This window comes from Argiope bruennichi, chromosome 3, assembly GCF_947563725.1.
Source record: "Argiope bruennichi chromosome 3, qqArgBrue1.1, whole genome shotgun sequence".
Taxonomy (NCBI): Eukaryota; Metazoa; Arthropoda; class Arachnida; order Araneae; family Araneidae; genus Argiope; species Argiope bruennichi.
The window spans coordinates 124,263,895-124,276,564 of NC_079153.1; the positions used below are offsets into that span (position 1 = coordinate 124,263,895).

A 12,670-nucleotide genomic window follows, 5' to 3' on the forward strand; every position below is an offset into this window, starting at 1 on the left:
CAAAATTTCAAACTTCTGATATATTTAGAAATAAGTAAAAAATCGATTATAAAATTTCATTGTTACAAACTTGAAACCTGTCGTGAAAAATGTTTTTAAAAATTCCAAAATATTAGCGCGATAAACAAAGCTTGGATTTGTTTCATAAATTGCATTTTAAAAAGTATATTTTGCTTTAATTGTAACATTTTAAGTAGCTTTAGAACCTTTATACTGTTATTTTAAAATCTATCATAGAATCTTAATGGGGCATATCTTGTTCACAATACTCCACAACCTGGAATAGAACGTAGCGAAACAGTTATTTGAATCGTCAATTCACTTTGCATTTTCATTTAAAAAAAAAACTTTCTTCAATCAACTTGTAGCGCGTAACATAGTCGTGACAGCTTAATGACGACTTTTTTTTTCAAAAAGATCAGTTTATGCATAAAGGGACAATTACGCCTATCAAATGTTGGCACATTTCCTCTTTGTTTACATTTTGGAGTTGGAGTGACTTTACTTTTACTTTGTTTTTTCCATTTGATTTTCAAGGTTAGTTGACCTCCATTTGTTATAATAAATTACGTCACCCCCCGTTCAGTCTGCGTTAGGAGATTAAGGAAAATCATAAACACCACCTACAATCTTTGATGTAATAACAACTTTGAGAGAAAAAAGTCAAGTTCGTGTATTAGATCCTTTTCATTTCTGATGTTTAATTTTAGTGCTTTTGTCATCGCATTTCGAGATAAAAATCATTCGGGAACACGTCTGTTTTTGTTCATCGACTAACATCAGAAGAGAATGTTTTTAGAATAAATATTGTTGCATTTGAAAATAGCATTCTTTCCGGCCGAAATATCGTCTCATTTTATTATGATTTTGAGTGTGTATTTATGGCAAGAAGAATGACCGATTATTTAACATAAGGATGCCACTTCACGTCAGTGAGATAATATATGATTGATGCGTACTTTCTGAATATTGGTGATGTTGTGTGTACAAGTTTCCTTTTTCATTCATGGACTTCTGTGTTTTTACTTTCTCCTATACGTAATATAGAGAAAATTTAATATCTTCAAAAAATTCGAACTCGAAATTTTGACGAATCTCTACGTTTTAGACCTTCTTGATTTCGAAAAACACCTCTTTGGAAAATGTCCAGCTTGTGTGACAAAGAAAACTCAAAAACACTTTTCGCTAAACAGTTGAAAATTAATGTATGGATTTTGCATCAAATTTGCAGATTTCTGTCAAATTTTATATAAAATCAGAGGAAGTCAAAACGAAGAGAGCTAGACAGATAAAAATTCGATACACAATAGATGCACAATTGTTGTTCATCTATAGTGCAGACACCTGTCAAATTTTGAGCCAGATTCATCAAGGGTTTGACCGTCTGTCGATCTGTACTTTCAGAAACATACAAGTGCAATAATTTAAAAGCGCAATGGCTTAAATATATCAAATTTGGTATGAGATTTTGTGACTACAAGTGCAGTTTTGTGTCAAATTTTTGTTTCAATCGGCTGAGAAACGTCTAAAACACAAATTCGATTTTTGGATATTTTTAGCGCATGCCAGGGATTAATCGCCGAATAACTCGCCAATAATGACACGATAGATTCAGTAAAATGCTAAATTCATGCCAAAATTTAATAATTTGTAACTATTGTACGCCAATGCCATGTAAGAATCTCTCTTATTAGAGAGTATGCAAGAAACTTATGGGGAAACCATTCTCGCTGGTTCTGAAAGAAATGCGAACATATTAGTAATAACAGATTGGATTCTTTGATGTTGCACAGATTATTGCAGTTCGTCTAATTAAATCTGGGAAATGTGTGTGTTTGTGTTGGCGCTCTGCAAGATTGACCGTTTTATTTAAAATCGTGCGTAACTTCATAAATTCTGAAAATATTATAGCACAAAATTACATGTTTTTATACTATCTCAAAATTAAAAAGAATAAAAAATATCATTTCTATGTTACCAGTTTAATTTATGTACGATGTTTCTCTCTAGTTTTAAAAAGTTAAAATTATATATAGCACAAAATTACATGTTTTTATACTATCTGAAAATTAAAAAGAATAAAAAATATCATTTCTATGTTACCAGTTTAATTTATGTACGATGTTTCTCTCTAGTTTTAAAAAGTTAAAAAAATATGTTAAATATTTCTGTATATTCCGTAACAATACTTTCTTTGTTGTAATGAAATTTTTCACAACACAAATATTTTATCACTGATTTTAATTTCTTTGATGAGAGTTAAAGTGTGAAGATCTGACTTTTTCCATTGTAAGGTTTTTTAAAACATCTGTCTCTACTAATAATAAAGATGAATGTCTGTTCTACAGACCTCGTTATTTGACTTAGTTATTAAACGTGGCCCTTATATATTTTAGAGAATGGTAAATATGCATCTCGAAGTTATTTTTGTTTGAAATTTTAATTGAAAATTAAGTAAACGTTGACGTTTTCCCGCATTAACTTTTGAAAATATTATTGCACCAAAATAAATTTTACTGCATTCCAAAATTTTATAAAAACTATCTAATACTAATATTAATTTAAAAATCATTTTCCTGAATTTTGGCAATTTTTAAATATTTTTCTTAGTTTTTTAAAAAAAGAGAACACTGTTCTCCTGAAATCCAACCCGTTTTCATTGTTTCATCAAATATTTAATCGAGTCATTTTCTTCCATTGCTGAAAGCTAGAGAAGTAGGATTTTGCTTAATATCTGTTTGGTTTACAAGATTGAAATGAGTGTTTAAAGTTGAAGTTACTATGTTGTGAAATTTAAGATAGACGGTCAGAATATTTATTTTTAATAGCGCTATGATGTTATGAAATTTGTCTCCATTAGAAAGGTTTATGTGCACAATAAACAAAACATATATTTGTAAGAGAATTAAAATAGCACGACGTTAATATTAGAGACAGTGTAGCGGAATCATGGACATGAAATTTTGTCTGAGATATTTATTTTACATCAAATATAACTAACCAATATCCCTGGTTAAAGAGTTGATTGCTTGAAGCAACTCATAGTGTTATTAAAAAAGTTTGTTCTTCTTTTTTAGTTTTGTGATGATTTCAAATAAAAATTAACATCTCAAATAAGTTACGGAGAGTTTCTTTATTGTGTTTGTATTTCTAAACGCTACTGGTTTTTTTGTTGTTGATATAATTGATTTTTTAAAATATATTGTACTTGTTTAAGTTTGAAGTTTTGCTTTTCTATTGAAGTGCATTAAATTTTTTATTAAACTAGTAAACAAAAATTCTTTAAGATCTTAAAAAGTTATTTATAATTTATGGTTTTACACAAACTTGGATGTTGAATGATATCGCTTATTATATGCTTTATGGGCATCATTCGTTTTACCCCGAATTATTTATGAAAGAATATCCTGAAGAGGCTTGAAGCCGCTCGATGAAAGCTGAATTTCATGTCCTGTCGTCGAGGCAGAATAGTCCCATTATGAAGAACTGGCGCGCCTACCCCTCATACAAAGGTACGAATTGTCTATGTCTATGAGGACAAAATCCCCATTGTTATTCCCATCACGAAAATGGGTATCAACCTCCCTACCTGGAACTTCTCATCCCCATACTTGAGGCGTCCACGTTAAGGGCCAGTTAAAATTTAATCATTTCCGTTTTAAGTCAAATCTTAGGGTAATGTGACAATGAGAATGGGCAGATGCATGGTACAATGAACAAAATTAGTTTGGCTTCTAAAAAATAGTATAAAATACATGTTTATCAAAATTTGGTATTTAATAATAGGTTTTTTACATGCTATACAACAGCAATAATATTTTAATTCATTCGAATATACTTTTCATTTCAAATCAGTCTTCACTTTTACTTATTACTTTATTGCGGTTAACATAGCTCTTTGATAAATAATGAAATCGAATCGAAATTCTTTTGATAAATCACACAAAGGATATATTTTTGCTATAAATGTACGATAATCTGCGTCTGCAAAATACGAAGCTGAAATGTCTACATATCGCAAATTTTGTTAGAAAGTTTTCTGCATTAGTCTCGGATTTTAATTTTTTTTTTTTTTTTTTTTTTTTTTTGATATAGTAATGTTAATGGTGTTCTAAAAACATTTCTGCAAATTTTAATAAGAAAACATTTTGATAAACATATGCTATCATTATATTTAATGTTACATTCCTTAGTATCCGTTATCGAATGAGACTTCTGACTAATTTATCAGAGCTGCAAACCGACTGATTTGAACATCAGTCGGTTTGTATTATTGTGCTACTCATGCTAAACTTTTGTTATTAATTGCATTTTTTTTTTTTTAAAGAAATAAGCCTTTTTTTCTTTTCTAAGTATTAACTGTATTTTGAATTCACTCTCATTAAAATTGTATTGTTTGAGTTTTGCAAAATAAATGGAGTATTGAAGTTAATTTTACGCTATGTGATCTGATCTCAAATTCATATCAATGATATAGACCATTAATTATCCTTTAGAAATAATGTGAAAATTTCGTGACATTTTAAACATATTTTATTCTTAACGAGTCCTTGATTTCATATTAATTCATACCCTGATATATGTGTATTTTTTTTTTTTTTTTTATTAAATCTTTCATCTAGTTGTGCAATTCTCAATTTGCATGTCATATGAGAAGGGCTACAAATAACCTGAAAATCCGGTTTAGTATATTCAGGCTTCAGTAGCTTATAATAGAAAAAATGAAAGATCTTTTCAGATGCTCGTCTTTTAGACATCTTAAAGCGACATTTTTCTTTTTTATTATTTATCAAGTGTCTGCTTGGTACTATGCACATGTTTTTCAATGTAGAATTGATATCTTACATGTACGTTAGTGAATTTTTATTATATCGGAATTTGTGGCACTTTGCGCTAATATGTATTTAGATTAATATGAGTTTTAGCACAATTCTGTGACAAATATATGATGAGACCAAGATTTTCAATTGCTGTTTTTTTTTAAATTCAGGATTTCTGAATAAATACGGAAATTACATTCCATAAATATGTGATCTTTTTTGGCTAAATTAGTGGCAGATTTTCACGTGGGCAGTTACTTAAATTAACCTGAGAGTAGAAGACCACAAACAGATCGATTTAAAAACTTCCCTGTTGCCAAATAAAGCAGTCTGAAAAAAATACAAAATCTCTGAATCATAAAATATTTGAATAATAAGGACTATTTATCAAACATAATTGATCCCACCTGTTTCATTGTATTTATTTAGCTACTAGAATAGTTATAAAATCAGACATCTACTTCAATAATATTGTATTATATATTTGCTAGTAAAATAAAAAAATGTTAATCTAAAATAAATCATTAACACGATAAAAATGTAAAGTGTGAAATTAAATTCACCATTTTATTAAAAAAGAAGCTTCATAATGTGTATAACCACAAAATTCCTAAATCCGTGATTCATTAAAATCAGCTAATATCATTTAAAACGTTTAATTGTGGAATATACTTTTAAAAATATTTAAAAAATTTTGCTTTCTAAGTGAAAAATATTATAAACATTTTAATATAATTTATGCATGCTTTTTGGGTACTTCTTGACATTGAATATGTTTTATGATAAATCTTTAAAAATTGTCATTATGTGAATTGTAATATTTTAAAGATTGATGGCATAATAATGGGATAATTTAAGTATAACATAGAATTGAATTCAGATTTCTGAAATTGTCAAAGAAAAAATAACGCGATAGTTCATTTTCCATGGGAAATTTAACTATCGCGTTATTTTTTCTTTGACAATTTCAGAAATCTGAATTTAATTCTATGTTATACTTAAATTATCCCATTATTATGCCATAGTTCTGGGATTTTTAGGTTTCTGTTGCAGAAATTGAAATACTTTAAAAACAGCGATGAAAGGACCTGACCAAGGAAAACTTATTTCTTTATATACTTTTTGCTATCTCTTTTATAATTTTTTATTTTATTGCAAGACGTCTTCAGCAAACAGAAGAAGGAAATTTCATTTTCTTTTCGTATTCATCTAATTTTCGGACATTGTTGAAAAATAAATGCATAAGTGTATTTATAATGAATTAGAATTCGTCTATATTTAGGTTTCACATTTTAATACCCATTTATTTATTGCTGAGATTAGTAAGAATGCCAATATTTTCAGCTGCAAAAATTTTGTTGCATGATTTTCCAGGATCATTCGAAGTATTGATAAGTTTCATTAAAATTACTGTCTAATTATAAAGGTTAAAATTTTGAATTTTTTTTCAAAAAATTTTAATGTTTGGTAAACATATGTTGTGTCTTATGTATGTTTAAGGCGAAGTATTAATACGATAGGTGGCATTTTACGGAACATGTTTAGTATATTAGGCATTGAAAAAATTTTTTAATTACAAAAAAAAGGAGAAAAAGAAAAATTGGTTTCTTTTGCTGAGAAGAAATCCATAAATATAATTTAAAATGGCAGAATTTAAAGCTTGAAGTCTTGCTTGAAGTTTTGCTTGAAATTTCTTTAAAAATGGGTTGCTTGATGTTACAACTCTCAGTAAAATAATTTTATTTTCAAATTTTCTTTATTTGTACTTAATTTTTTTTAGTATTTAAAATCCGTGAATTAATTAAAAATCTTTATAGGGGAATCCATTATTCATTGTTTCTGTTGATAATAACAAAAATAAATAATGATCAGCATTTTATTGTGCAGCGAACATATGTAATAACACAGATCTGTATAAAAGTGTTTTAATTTAATATCTTATTTTAATGCTGAAGTTAAAAATGCTGATTTCAAATTGAAATCCTTCTCCTCCCACCATAACAAAAAGATTTTTCAAAAAACGATTGCAATATTTTTGGGAAATAACGCAAATTAAAATATTTTTATATTATCTCTGAAATACATTACCTTCATATCTTAACTGTGTCCCATTCAATGATTAATGGATTTATGAAAAAGTTTACATTATATTATTTTTTCCCTTAAATTTGCGTTTTTCTTGTAACTTGCTAAGTATTGCCACCTACCACTATTCAGCAATAATCAGCAATCATGCTGATATTACAACTTCCCTGATGCGCCATGCCATTTTCTGCATGCTTTGGTGAAATTTTTTCCTTTTCTCCACCCTGATACACAAATTTTCAGCATAAAAATCTATGTGCGAATAAGAAAAAGAAATTCTTGAGCTCATATTACACCTTAATATCTTGAAATTAGCTAATATATCTTTTACCATAGTTTGGAAATCCTTAATTTCCAACAAAGTTTGCTACTAGTTTAAAAGATTTCTAGCCTTATCTCGTTTCTCATTTTTTTTTTAGCTCAATATTTTATTTCTTCGTTATTATTTTGATACCAGGTTCTATAAATAAACTTTTCAGCTTAGCTTTTTTAAATCCAGGAACTATTCAGGAAAGTATTTGGGTTGGAAAATTTCCTTCTTTTGAGAGCCTTTTTTTAGTAATTTCTTTTATGGGGCCCATATATTATTTGAAGTATGGAAATTAAAAGCTTTTATGGATTAATCACACCTTCTTTTTGAATTTATATCATTTCAAGCCTCAGTGTCGTCCTTTTCCAATTCTCTAATTTCATATTAATGCAAACAAAGGGGACGTTCTCTCAAAAGTCTGAAATGTTTCTTTGTGTCTGTGTTTGTTTATTATATGTGCGGCACGAATATAGAAACAAACCGTTAAATTAGATCGCCCTCAAGAATCTACTTCTCCCAACACAAACTAAAAATAAAAAATAATTTAATTCAAAATTCTGAATTTTACGCATTTGTGCAACATTGAACTAAGAATGATAGTCGTGGAAGACTACAAAGAAAGCCAAATACCGAGGATTATATATACAGTAGGCAAAATGATTATTTGTACACCATTTTTTTTTTAAGTTTTAGAAACATATAAGCAGCTATTTTATTCATTGCTACGTGTGAGCGTGAGTTTGTTGTTTATTTCTAAGTAAACGAAAAAAATATTTTGAAATAATTGAAAATAAAATCTAAATCTTACAAACTTGGAAAATTTCTTGCAAAAAGTATATTTGTACACCTATATCTCCGGTAAGTATTACTATCATTTCATGTAATTTTTCACATTATAGTTAATTTTTTGGATAGTTTGTATCTTTAAACATTGAAGGTTATCTTTTTTAACAGTGAAGGTCACTCGCAGAGAAAAGGTGAGAAATGGCCACGAAATCAAAAGAAGTCTCTTTAGACATGAGAACTCATATTGTTAACCTTATTAAAAATGGAAAATCTTATCGCGAAATTCAAAAGACGGTTAAGTTACCCTTTACAACTATTGGTTACATCGTAAGAAAATATAAAAATACTGGACGCGTTGAAAATGAACGCAGGCCAGGCGGCCCGAGTAAATTAACTTCAAGAAATAAACGAAGTATTGTTAAAGCAGCTATTAGAAAACCACAAATTTCTGCTCAGAAAATTGCAGATGACCTTCTCGCATCTTCTAACATTAGAGTGACCGCTCAAACAATAAGAAATGTGTTACATAGTGCTGGTTTAAAAGGCAGAACACCGAGAAAAAAACCAATGATATCTGAAGTAAATAGAAAGAAGCGTCTAGAATTTGCTATGAAATACAAAGACAACCCGATGGACTTCTGGAAAAAGGTTATTTTTTCAGATGAGAGTAAGTTTGAAATTTTTTCACCCCATAGTATCCGAAAAATCTGGCAAAAAAATAAAACAACCCTTAATAGTAAAAATGTACTTCAGACCCTGAAATATGGTTATGGAAATGTTATGGTTTGGGGCTGTGTAGCTCATGGCGGTGTTGGAAAATTACACTTTATTGACACAAAAATGACAGCTTTAGGTTACATTGATGTGTTGCGGCATAACTTATTAGACAGTGCTAGAAAATTGGGTATCGGTGACACTTTCTTATTCCAACAAGATAACGATCCAAAACACACTGCGATAGTTACTAAAACATGGTTGCTTTATAATGCGCCAAGACGCCTTGAAACTCCACCACAATCCCGGGTTATAAATCCAATTGAAAATTTGTAGATGCTATTGGATGCTCAAGTCCGAAAAAAAAAAAAATTACAAGTAAAAATAGTTTGAAAGAAGCATTCATGGAAGCTTGGGAAGAAATAGATCAAGAAACCAAAAAAAGTTAATAGAATCAATGCCAAGATGTTTTGAAGCAATTGTAAAAGCCAATGGAATGCATACAAAGTATTAAATTTCTATAAAATAATTATAATTATGCTTAAAATTTGTCACTAAGTAAGTGTACAAATACTCTTTTTGTATAGTTTTTATAAAGTTTTATTCATTAATCAACTAAAGTTTATGTGATTGTTTTTTTGTTGATATTTTATTATTATTTTACCTCACTAGAATATATTTCTGCAATTTTAACTTAGTTACCTTATTTTATTTTGCTATAATATTCCAAAATTGAAGTGTACAAATAAACATTTTGTCAACTGTAGGTGTGAGGACACACCTTTTTCAACGAGCTAGTGAACAGACATTAATTTAGTTTCTCTGGTTTTACTATTGTATGTAATAAGTAGATTTGCGATAAAAGCAGTATGTGACGGAATTTTTAATTATTTTTCTAATTAACAGTTGGAACATTTGGGCAAAGGTATACTGATCGGTTTTATTTAGTAGTGTTCGATTTTAATTGTTATAATTATTGTGAGCATTTCAATAAATATGTCAAAATGTGATGAAATTTCTTTGAAAAATCCATTAAGTCTACTCTATTTTCTGGCGTAAGTTCAATATGAAAATGACTGTTTGTTTATGGAATTTGAATCGTTGCTAACTATTTATTTCATCCGTTACGCCTTATTTCAGTACAGGTATCTGTTTTTCTTCATTACAGTAAAAAATATCGAAGAACTATTGCTTGACGAGCCTGAAACAGGCGGACGTGATACGGTGCAAACGTAATGGATTGTAAAACCCTTTCCCAGTACCGCAACGCTTTCCATAAGGGACTACAACAATCCAAATAAAAAGCTTCTTTTGTGTCCGTGTTATTTAATGGGAGAGAACAAACAATCAAGGCTGTTTCCTTTTCTCTGTCAAATCTATTATCTGGAGTCAAACAAACGTCAATCCCAGATGATGAAACGGATTTTGAACGCTTCGTTCAAGCCCACTCGTAACCAAACCTTAGGCACCGCGCATTCGCCGGTTATGACCACTAATAGCGGCCTTTTTTCAAAACTCTACAGCCAATCAAAATGGGCCTTCACTCATAATGAGAATGTTTATTTAAGCCCGTAAGGTCTTGGGTTTGTGTCAGATTTTTTTAGAGAGTGCTTTCGGTTTGAGTTGAAGAGTATCCGAAGTCAATTCGTGGGAGAATTGGGAGAGTTTTCTTTTTTCAGGTAAAAACGTTGTGTTTGTTGCAATATGTTTTAATTTAACTTCAAAATAATTTCCATGAAATAACTTTACCCAATATACATATATATAATATGGATGGGCTCAAAATTAATTTATTATGAGAATCTCGATTCGAGGCGAACCTGAGAAAAGAGAATTTTATTATTTAAAATAAAATCGAATTATCTTTAAAAAGGGGAAATAAATATGAAAATTTATATTTTAAAACATTTTAATGAAATAATAATTTTTTATTTGCATATTATTAATTCATCATTTGTTCATTTTATTTTCTTTAGATCGTAAAATATTTGAGCCTAGAAAAAAATTTGAGATATCTTAGCTAATGATACATGGCAAAAATGTTTTGCATTAAATTTTTATGTAACAAAGTTTTCGATATTTTCTTTAAAACAAAAATTTTATTTTAGTTTGAAGATTAATACTCGATGATCATGAAATTTTAATACTAAGTAATTGCCAAATTATACAAATATTACTATATTCATAAATGCGTCAGTTTCTCATGTTGCTTTTAATAAATAATTCCTTTATAATAACAAAAAAAATTTAGAGAGACAGGAATTTAGAAAGACATTTATTTCAAATGTAAATTCTCATTTCTCTTAACGAGGAAATGCACGTTAAGAGAAATGTTAAGAATGCACGTTAAGAGATATTAGCAGATGCTAATAAAAAAAATCGAAAATCAACTATTCTTCATATAAAATCGGCGCGTTTAATATTTAATTAAAAAGGGTGAAATAAAGAATTAAGTCCTCTGTGTACTTTCATCAAATGAATTTTAAAAGTACTTTAATTTAAGGCTCCTCCATAAAGAAATAATCTGAAATGAGGATGTTTGTTATTGTACAATATATATACATAATGTAGAACACTGCATTCGAAATTGTATTTCTTTTTTGTGCCTTTGAATTGAAAATTCCGATTCTTTTTTTCATATTGAATTCACATTCGCAAAATTTTGAAAAACACTAATATTCTCTTTCGCATTATGCGTTCATAAATTTGTCATATGAATGGTTTCTGGAAATTCCGTCTTCATCAGTGCATGGTAATTTGTGGTTGAAATTGGAGATGTTCACACAAAGTTCTTGCAACGTCGTAATAAAATGTCAGAAATCTCCAGGAAGCTGTTCTTTTAAATTACGCCGCACTTTATTTTTGTCATTGAAGGGGGAAAAAAGTTTGTTTCCCTCACTCCCTTCGTTTTCTTATTATTCTTTTATTTTCAATTAAAGAAGATAAAGAAGATCACCTTTAATAAATGTGTGGCGGAAAGTGTTTCATTTTGAAGGTTTACTTGAAAGTGTGTATGTCAGAAAATTTCATCGTGTTTTAAAAAAAATGTGAAACTAGTTATATTATATTTGATTAAATAATACCACAAATTCCATGGCTCAAATCTATGCGAGTTTTATTGAAATTATAAAGAAAGTACACTTGCAACACTTTCTGGGCCCAAGAATTATGCCATTGCTTAACTTATGAATTAGGATTAATTAGGGAGATGAGTTTTATATAAATAATGAAGTCAATTGATGATTATACACGAGATATATTATAAAATTGACTGGAGGAGAAAAAAAAAAAACCCCGCAGAAACGGAGTATTTAGATTTGTATCTATGACATGGGTTCAGATTATCAGTTTAAGGCTAAAATGATGCTATATTTTTTTCGCCGAGTTTTATTTGGGATATAATTACGAAAACAAAGTAGGAAAAAAAAATTGAGGATAATTAGACGTTTAGTCGTAAAATTTTAATGAAATGTTTCTAATCACTATTATAATCAAAACTAATTGGGAAAGTAAATGTTGAAGAATTTAAATAAAGAATTCACTGCTATAGTTTTCGATATGGAAAAATTATAATTTCTTTGAATTATTATAATTAAATTATATTATTCGTCCTTGGGATTAGAACTCATAGTTTAAAAGTTCTTTTTTACAATAAAATCTGTTGAAATATGTTCTATTCCTGTTGAGTTAAAATAAACTCTTTTTTTAATTCATTTAAACATAAGAAATAAAGAAAAAAAAATTAAAATATTGCTAGAAATGATGGACTTTTTTTGTATTTACAAAATAAATAAATAATTAAAAAATAAAATAAATTAAAAAGTACTGTAACTATTGTGTAACATCAAAATTGACGTTTAATCTAAACAAAATTAATGAAGTTCAAAGAAGTGTGCGAAAGCAAGGGATTTTATGTTGCTATAATTGAAAGTTTACTAGTAATTCAACTAATAAT

The 12,670-nt window shown here is 28.6% G+C and overlaps 1 protein-coding gene across 3 annotated transcripts in view; it reads left to right on the forward strand.

The window, feature by feature from the left end:
- LOC129962721 (uncharacterized) overlaps positions 1-12,670 on the forward strand; it is a 191,985-nt gene that overhangs the window by 50,999 nt on the left and 128,316 nt on the right. The window contains exon 1 of one of the 3 annotated variants that reach the window (XM_056076667.1): positions 10,376-10,394. The exons of the other annotated variants lie outside the window; for them this stretch is intronic. The gene's annotated coding sequence lies outside the window, so the exon portion shown is untranslated. Of the gene's footprint in view, positions 1-10,375; positions 10,395-12,670 lie in introns of those variants that run through there. 3 annotated transcript variants of the gene reach the window in all.